This window comes from Panthera onca (genome assembly GCF_046562875.1).
Source record: "Panthera onca isolate mPanOnc1 chromosome E1 unlocalized genomic scaffold, mPanOnc1 haplotype 2 h2.Chr16_ul_7, whole genome shotgun sequence".
Taxonomy (NCBI): domain Eukaryota; kingdom Metazoa; phylum Chordata; class Mammalia; order Carnivora; family Felidae; genus Panthera; species Panthera onca.
In genome coordinates, this window is record NW_027675821.1 from 187,488 (window position 1) to 196,996 (window position 9,509).

Below are 9,509 nucleotides of genomic sequence, written 5' to 3' on the forward strand. Positions count from 1 at the left end.
AAGTAGAGACTGAAATGCATTCTACATTCCACTGTGCTCTCCAGGCTAGGACCACCAATGCTAGATTGCAGCTACCTAGAGGAAGGTATGCCTCTTTGTAATTGATACATAGAGAGGGGTGCCTTTTTTCAATTCACACAAAAGCACAATATAGACTGGTAGTGGCCCTGGAGATCAAGAGCTTTAATCTCAAATTTTAGCATTTTTTTTTTTCGTTTATTTCATCAGTTGATAGAAGTCTTTAGATCTACATGTACAGGATGTTACTATTATTTAAGAAAGGGTCACAGCTTACTCAGTATTTAATGGATGAGTGGATTCAGGTAACCCATCATATTCTGCATATAATTTTTTGGTTTAATTTTTTCTTTTCTTAAAATGTTTAGTTTTAAGAGACAGAGAGAGAGAGAGAGAGAGAGAGAGAGAGAGAGGGAGAGAGGACAAGTGGAAGAGGGGCAGAAAGAGAGACACAGAATCTGAAGCAGGCTCTAGGCTCTGAGTTTTCAGCCCAGAGCCCAATGCGGGGCTTAAACCCAGGAACCATGAGATCATGACCTGAGCTGAAGTTGGATGCCTAACCGACTGAGCCACCTAGGCGCCCTTAATTTTTTTAAATGCTGCTTGAAATAAATAGGTTGTCAGTTACAAGTAGAAAATACTTTGCTTTTTTTCTGCAGAGATTTTAGTTAAATATATATACTTAAATTGAGAGTTCACCTATAGTGGACTCTGGACAAACTATTTTGCATTTTTTAAAATAATAGTATCTTATATATATTTATTTATCTTTGTAGCAGTTAAAGAAGCTGCTTATATCTTGACAAGTGTTGATAATGGCAAGATTGGCATACGTAACTTGGAGCATGCCCTGAAAAGTTTGAATGTTAATTTAGCTGAGGAGGACGTCAGTGAAGCCCTTAAATATTGTGACATCGGTGGTGAGCATTTTTTTTGGCTTGAGATTCTGCTCATTTTTTCCTGTTTATAGGAACCAGTTTTAGAGTGTTTTATATGGAGGTAAAATGCTAAAGGCAGTCGCAGTGAGGCCTAGGTTGATATAAATTAGAGCCAAAATAGTCTGCTAATTTATTTACTGACCGTATCTATCTGTTCATACTCTACATATGCTTATTTAGATAATTAGCATTCATTTCTTGTAAGCATGGGTGGGAAAATACCATTATGTAATAAAACAAAGACATGACATCAGCAGCTTCATTTTGATCTGCAGTCTTTCTTCAGAGGAGACCCAATTTCACCTTTTATTTTGCTTGTCCCATTCTGCTTTTTTAACCAAAGGAAATACCCAAGGTTTCATTACATCTCAGAAGAATAATTATTTAGTCTTGATCATTGTTTCCAAGTGGTCACATATTTATCTTTGTTTTCCATCTTTGACTTCATGTATTGTGAACTTGATCTCCTTTCCTATTTACATCCACTCTTAAGTGTCAAATCGTGTGGGAATACTTCTAGAAGCTGGTGAGTTTTACCAGTTTTAGGTGGCTTTTTATTTGGGGTTTATCTTAACCAGCTTGTTTTTTCTATGGGAATCCCATGAGCATGTCTTAGGTTTAAGAGTACCTCCCCAGCATTGATTGGTTATTGCTTTTGCCATAGATTATTATTGACCTCAATCAATTTTTATGTTTTGACCTGGAGTTTTTCATATCATGAGAGTGGTATAAATTTAGACCCTAAGCCCACATGAGTTGCAGGAGATTTTTCACAGGTGATCTTTTTTACCCACTGCCTCTCAAAATTGGGAAGATTTAGGTCACCCTGGTGTTTACATGGGCCAGTGAATATAATATTTTAATCTCCCTTTCACTGGATTGAAATTCTTTAAGCATCCCAGTTTCATTTGGTATCTAAATTCAAACTCTCCGTGTAGCAGGACCCAAGATTTCTTTTATGAATATGCATGAACATTTAAATCAAGCACCTTGCTGCTTTTGGATCTAATATGTATCCCCAAATAGCTGTAGGCTTAGTATTCACTTGGTTTTCCCCTCTGGATCTCTGTGCCCACTTAACGTTTTATTATTTCCTTTTCATACAACTTGATAATGCATTTATAGAATAAAGTATTTCATACAGCATCTTTAGGAATTTGTAATCATTCCTGTGCTACCCAGCTTGCCATTTTGTTATAAGTTAAAGTCTTTTCATTGTAGGTATAGCCCTATATTTTCTGCTGTGGTTACATTACTGCATTTTATTTCCTGTGTGTGTGTGTGTGTGTGTGTGTGTGTCCCAATAGTTAACATTGTCACCTCTGGCCTTAGACTGCCTTAGTTCAAATACAGCCTCGAGCACTTTCTGGCTCTTGTGACCTAGACAAGTTATTTAATTTCTCTTTGCTTTCATCTTTTAAGGATAGGCACATCAAGCATGTTATAGAATGAATTCTTGTGCATATTTTAGTTAATAAATGTGAAGCATCATAAAAGGATACTTAGTATACATAAGGAACTCAAAAGTTATTTTAAGTTCTTACTTTTGAGTAAGAAGTCAAAAAAAGTGAACTATTAATATCATTAACTGATCAATAGGTGTGGTTCCTGAAAGTATGAAAAATTACATTGAAATAGTTTCAGCCATTTGAGAGAGAAAATAAGGTAGAATGAGATTTTAGGTATTGTTAATCAGAGCCTTTATTTTGTGTACTGACTGAGTATCAGGGTTTTAATGACAATATGCTTGATTTTGATATTTCCAGATAATAATGAGGTGAATTTAAAAGATTTCTTTGAAAGAATTAAAGGAAGTCCACCTTTCAAAGAGTCCGTAGGTAAGTGAATACTTCCAGTTTAAAGAAGTGACTGTAAAATAAAGATAATGAAATCACATTTAAAAAAAATCACTAAATGGATTTCAAGTGTTTAATTTGTAGTCTCTATAGTGTCAAAAAGGATTTCAAGCAGCTTATGCGATATAAAAAAAAAAAAAAAAAAAACAAGTGAAAATGGGACAAAGTTATAAAGGAGGGAAAAGAAATAAAACAGGGTCGAAGAAGATACACAGTAAATACCTTTGCTGTTAATATAAAGTCCTTCCTCAAGAGGAGATAAATTTTTCTTCACTCAAGGGGTTCTGGATCTATGAATTAAATCAGGTGTGGAAATTGGGTGAAGGACCACTACCCTCTGTGCTGTCTCAAGACAGGCCTTTGGAGTTTTCAGGTTTACCCAAATGGACTGGCCATTGATTTCATTTATAGAAATCTTAGCTTCATCTATCTAGTTTCTTTAAATGCTTGGGCCATTAATCCCTGTATCATTCTTACTACCATGTCATTTCTGTGGCCTAACCACATCATTTTGCCCCTGCTGCATAAAGACAATTGCTTGGTCTTTGTCCCCAAAGTTCCTCTCGTGCTCCTTGAAATTAGGGAAACCATTTCAACACCAGCATCTTTCCCTAAACGCCCATGTCTACAGAGAACACCTACCAAAGAACTCTCCGCAAATGCAGACACCCCTGCCAACAATGTATTTCTAAATGCGTTGGGGAAACAAATGTCTTTTTTTCTTCACGTTTGAATATCTCTAAAATTAGAACACCTTTATAATCAATGGCATTATTTATCAAATGTACATTTTTACTGAGATATAAATCACGTACCATAAAATCTCATCCTTTTTTTAAAAAAAAAATTTTTTTAATGTTTATTTTTGAGACAGGGAGAGACAGCATGAACGGGGGAGGGTCAGAGAGAGAGGGAGACACAGAATCTGAAACAGGCTCCAGGCTCTGAGCGGTCAGCACAGAGCCTGATGCAGGGCTCGAACTCACGGACCGCGAGATCATGACCTGAGCCGAAGTCGGCTGCTTAACCGACTGAGCCACCCAGGAGCCCCAAATCTCATCCTTTTAAGGTGTTCAATTCAGTGGTTTTTGGTATATTCACAAAGTTGTGCAACCATCACACTCTACTTCTGGGACATTTTCATCACGTCAAAAAAACCCCTGTACCCTGTAGTGCTTATTTCCCCACTCTCCCCAGCCACTGACAACCACTAGTCTGCTTTCTATCTGTGTTGATTTTTGAACATCATATAACTAGAATCATATAATTTGTGGCTTTTTGTGTCTGGCTTCTTTCATTTGGCATACTGTTGTTTTTTTTTTTTTTTAATTTTTAATGTTTATTTTTGAGAGAGAGAGAGCGAGGAAGGGACAGAGAGAGAGGGAGACACAGAATCTGAAGCAGGCTCCAGGCTCTGAGCTGTCAGCACGATATGGGGCTCGAACCCACGAAACCATGAGATCATGACCTGAGCTGAAGTCGGCCGCTCAACCGACTGAGCCACCCAGGCGCCCCAGCATACTGTTTTTAAGGTTCACCTGCATTATAACATAAATGAGTACTTTATTCCTTTTCGTGGTAGAATAATATTCTGTGGTTATACCACATTTTCTTTGGCCATTTATCAGTTCATAGACATTTGGGTTGTTTCCCTTTTTTGGCCACTAAGAATAATGCTGTTATGAACATGTGTACATTTTTTTGAGTACAGGTTTTTGTGTGGACGTACATTTACATTTCTCTCAGGTACCTACCTAGGAATGGAACTGCTGGGTCACGTGGTAACTTTACATTCAACTTGAGGAGCTGCTGGAACATTTTCCAAAGCAGCTGCCCCATTTTACATTCCCAACAGCATTGTACATTTCTTTAAATCCTTGTCAGTACTGGGGTGCCTGGGTGGCTCAGTTGTTAAGCGTCCGACTTCGGCTCAGGTCATGATCTCGCGGTCCGTGAGTTCAAGCCCCGCGTCAGGCTCTGGGCTGATGGCTCAGAGCCTGGAGCCTGCTTCCGATTCTGTGTCTCCCTCTCTCTCTCTGCCCCTCCCCCGTTCATGCTCTGTCTCTGTCTCAAAAATAAATAAAAACATTAAAAAATAAAAAAAAAGTTTTTAAATCCTTGTCAGTACTTGTTACATTGTCTGTCTTTTTTATTCTAGCCTAGTCTCACAAGTATCTCACCGTGGTTTTGTTTTGCATTTTTCTGATGGCTAATAACTTTGAACATCTTTACATGTGTTTACTGGCCATTTAGAGATATGTACCCTTTGCTTATTTTAAAATTGGGTTATTTGTCACGTTGTTAGGGTTCTTATGTCCTGGATACTATAGCTTTATCAGATAGATGATTTGCAAATCTTTTCTCTAATTTTATGGGTCTTTTCGCTTTCTTGGTGGTGTCCTTTGAAGCACAAACGTTTTTAAATTGGGTGAAATCCAGTTTATATTTTCTTTTGTCACTTCTTTTGATATCATGTCTAAACATAATCCAAGATCATTAAGATTTATACTAATGTTTTCTTCTAAGAATTTTATAGTTTTAGCCTTTTAATTTCAATCTTTGATTCATTTTGAGTTAATGTTTGTATGTGGTGTGAGATGGGAGTCCACTTTAATTCTTTGGCATGCAGATAGCCAGTTACCCCAGCATCATTTGTTGACAAGATCATTCTTTTCCCCCTTAAATAAATGGTTTTGCCATCCTTGTAAAAAATCAATTGATCAGAAATGTATGGATTTATTTCTAGACTCCCAGTTCCATTCCATTGATTTTTATTTATTCTTATGCCACATGGTCTTAATCACTATAGCTTTGTAGTAAAGTAATAACCTAAACAGTAATTTTCAACCAGAGCAGGGCATCAAATTTACCTATAAAGCTTGAGTTACCTGGTTCTACTTCTGACTATGATGGAGTAGCTTATGTGAAACCAACCCTCCTGCTGAGAACAGCTAGTAAAATGTGGATTAAATTAAACAGCATCAACAACCACAACTGTTTGAAGGCATTGGAAAGTGACCAAGGCTGTCAAGATTTGTGGGGCTATAAGATAAATATAAAGAGCACGACTTACAGAAACAGCACCTTCTTCTTCTTCTTATTTTGTCTCTGTAACATAACTTTAAGTGAAATAAGGCAATAAAGTTTTGATGTAAACTTCTTTGTAATGCTTCACAATTATTTCAGGGTCCACATATGAAGTATTATGTAGCTGTAGGCATCATGGTTGACCAGTTACATACGTCTACTTGAAAGGCACAGTAGTTAAGAGCATGGGCTTTGGAAATATCGTGCCTGGATTTGAATCCTGGCCCTGCCACTTAATACCAGTGTATTCTTTAGTAAATCACTTAATCTCACAAACCTCGGGGCGCCTGGGTGGCTCAGTTGGTTAAGCGCCCAACTTCAGCTCAGGTCATGATTTCGCGGTTAGTGAGTTTGAGCCCCACGTTGGAGTCTGTGCTGACAGCTCCGAACCCGGAGCCTGCTTCAGATTCTGCATCTTTGTCTCTCTCTGACCCTTCCCCGCTCGTGGTCTGTCTGTCTGTCTGTCTCTCTCAAAAATAAATAAACATTAAATTTTTTTTTTAAATCTCACTAACCTCAATTCCTTCATCTGAAAAATGGGGATAATAATGCCTATCTTGGAATTATTATAGGTAATAATAGACTTAAGTAGGTAAAGTAGAAGTACTCAGAAGAGTCTCCAGCACTTAGTGTTCAGTAACTGCTAGCTGTTACAATACACAATGGTTTTTAAAACTACTAGTAATTTCATGTAAAGTTCTTTTATGCAACTCAAGCCCATTAAGTGAAAGTGAACAATGTACTCTTATTTCTGCTGTTGAAGCACATTTTTGCTCTTTTTTTTTTTTCTCAGTTACACAGCTACTCTTCATTACTATTCAAATTCTCCAGAATGATCTAATTGATGTCTCTAGCCTCAAGGCATTATTGATGAACAATGACTTTCATGCAGCTAATGTTTTACTTGATGAAGTATTAAGACATGGACCTGAACATGGTTAGTAGTCTGAATGCATCTAGTTGTAAAGGCCATCATCTACCAGTGGGGATGGGAGATGTATGGATGGGATATACAGCAATGGAGGGCACCCTGGGGCGGGGGGGGGGGGGGGGGGGCGCTGCAGTGAGATGACTGGTGAGCACCAGTGCCACCATAGTGTGCCAAGCCTGAGCTCTGTGAAACTGAACAGATGGGTGAGTCTGGGCCTACTTTATCCCTGTGGGTGGTGGTACTTGGGAGATGAGGTCACTTTGTGAACTGACTGGCACGGGCAGTATTCAGTCAGAGTGCCATGCACAGAGTACAACAGAGTCCGTGAGGCCCTTCGCCACGTGTTAACCCTTTGGAAGGTAAACTATGCTGATATCCAGGAATACCTCAGGGGGTGTTGCCTGCGGCATTGGCTCAAGGAAGCAGATGTTTATAAATGTACAAAATAACTGCGTTATTTTAATGACTGGTATTGTTGAATATCATTTTTGTTACGTTTTCAAAAGAGTTGGGGAATATTCTTTACTTTCCTATTCTCTGTAAGAGATTTTTTTCTTCCTCAAATGTTAAGCAGAACTCACAGGTGAAGCCTTATGGGCCTAGAGTTTTATTTATGGAAAAATTCTGGATTATTGATTTAATTTCTGAAATTGTATGGTATTACCAAGAAAATATTCTATTTTCCTGTCAATTTTGGCAGGCTGTGTCTTTATAGGAATTTGTCCATTTCATCTGACTTTTCAAATGTATTGGATAAAGTTGTCCTTGACATCTGCTTTTTATCTTTTTTGATTTCTGCTTCATCTGTAATGATACCTTCATTTTCATCCTCAATATTAGTGACTTAGAGCTTTTTTTTCCCCCCACTCCACCTCCACAGAGTTTTTCTTTTCCTTTTTGTAAAATTGAGATATAATGGGCATATAATAACATTATGTAAGTTTAGAGTGTCCAATGTGTTGATTTGATACATTTATATATTGCAATATAATTATCACTGTAATGTTATCTAACACCTCTATCACATCACGTAATTATCACAATTTCTTTTTTTGTGGTGAGAACATTTAAGATCTAGTCTCTTAGCAACTTTCAATTATGTAATACAGTATTAGATCAGCACAGCATTAGATTTCCAGAATTTATTCATTTTAACTGCAAATTTGTACTTTTTAACAGTATCTCCCCAATCACCCCACCCCCTAAGTCCTTGGTAACCACCATTCTGCTCTCTTTCTGTGAGATCGGCTTTTTTAGATTCCACATATTAGCGATATATACAACATTTGTCTTTGGCTTATCTCCTCTAAGCATAAGGACTTCAAGATCCTACCATCTTGTTGCAAATGACAGGATTTCTCTCTTTCTCATGGCTGAAAAATACTCTGTTGTCTATTTTCACACTACCTCTGTTTATTCATCTGTTGATGAGCACTTAGATTGTTTCCATATTTTAGCTATTGTGAATAATGCTGAAATAGACACAGGAGTATGTCTTCAAGATCCTGTTTTCGTTTCCTTTGAATATACACTTGTAAGGGGAATTGATGGTTCATATCGTAGTTCTATTTTTAATTTTGAGGGGAATTTCTATACTATTGTCCATAGTGGCTGCACCAATCTACATTGCCACCAACAGTGTATGAGGGTTCCCATTCTCCACATCATCACAAATCCTTATCTCCGGTCTTCTTGATGATAGCCATTCTAACGGGTTTGAGCAATATCTCATTGTGGTTATGATTTGCATTTCCCTGATGGTTAGTGATGTTGAACACCTTTTCATGCACCTGTTGGTCATTTGGATGTCTTCTTTGGGAAAATGCCTATTCTATTGCTCTGCCCATTTTTAAAATAGTTCATTTGCTTGTTTGTTATTGAGCTGTGTGAATTCTTTGTTATATATTTTGGATAATAATCCTTTATCAGATATATGGTTTGCAAATATTTTCTCTCATTCTGTAGGTTGCCTTTTCATTTTGCCGATTGTTTCTTTTGCTGTACAAAAGTTTTTAAGTTGAATGTAGTTCTGGGGTGCCTGGGTGGCTCAGTCGGTTAAGCGTCCGACTACAGCCAGTTAAGCTTTCGACATCAGGTCTTGATCTCATGATTCTTGAGTTCAAGCACCATGTCGGGCTCTGTGCTGACAGCTTGGAGCTTGCTTCAGTTTCTGTGTCTCCCTCTCTCTCTGCCCCTCCCTGCTCATGCTCTGTGTCTTTCTCTCTCACAAATAAATAAACATTAAAAAAAAGAAAAATCTTAAATGGCATCTAGTTCTACTTGTTGATTTCTGCTTTTGTTGTTTGTGCTTTTGGTGTCATGTCCAAAAAATCATTGCCAAGACCAATGTCTGAAAGCTGTTTCCTTATGTTTTCTTTACAGTATCAGATCTTACAATTAAATCTTTAATTCATTTTGAGGTAATTTTGGGGAGTATCCCAAGTGGTTATTCAGTTTCCCAACACCATTTGTTGAAGAGACCATCCTTTCTCCATTGAATGTTCTTGGCTGCCTCGTCAAATATTAGTTGAGCATATGTGGGGTTTATTTCTGGGCTCTGTCACTTCTGCTGTAAACTTTTCTACTTTTTTTTTTTTTTTTTTTTTTTTTTTGCATTGGGTTTTTTTTTTTTTTCTTCCTTTTCTCTCTCCCCCTCCTTGTTTTTTTTTTTTTTCCTTT

The 9,509-nt window shown here is 37.5% G+C and overlaps 1 pseudogene; it reads left to right on the forward strand.

Annotated features, from left to right (window-relative positions):
- The window catches only part of LOC145715188 (EF-hand calcium-binding domain-containing protein 13-like), a 98,677-nt pseudogene extending 91,836 nt beyond the window's left edge, over positions 1–6,841 (forward strand).
- Positions 6,842–9,509: the final 2,668 nt, after the last annotated feature.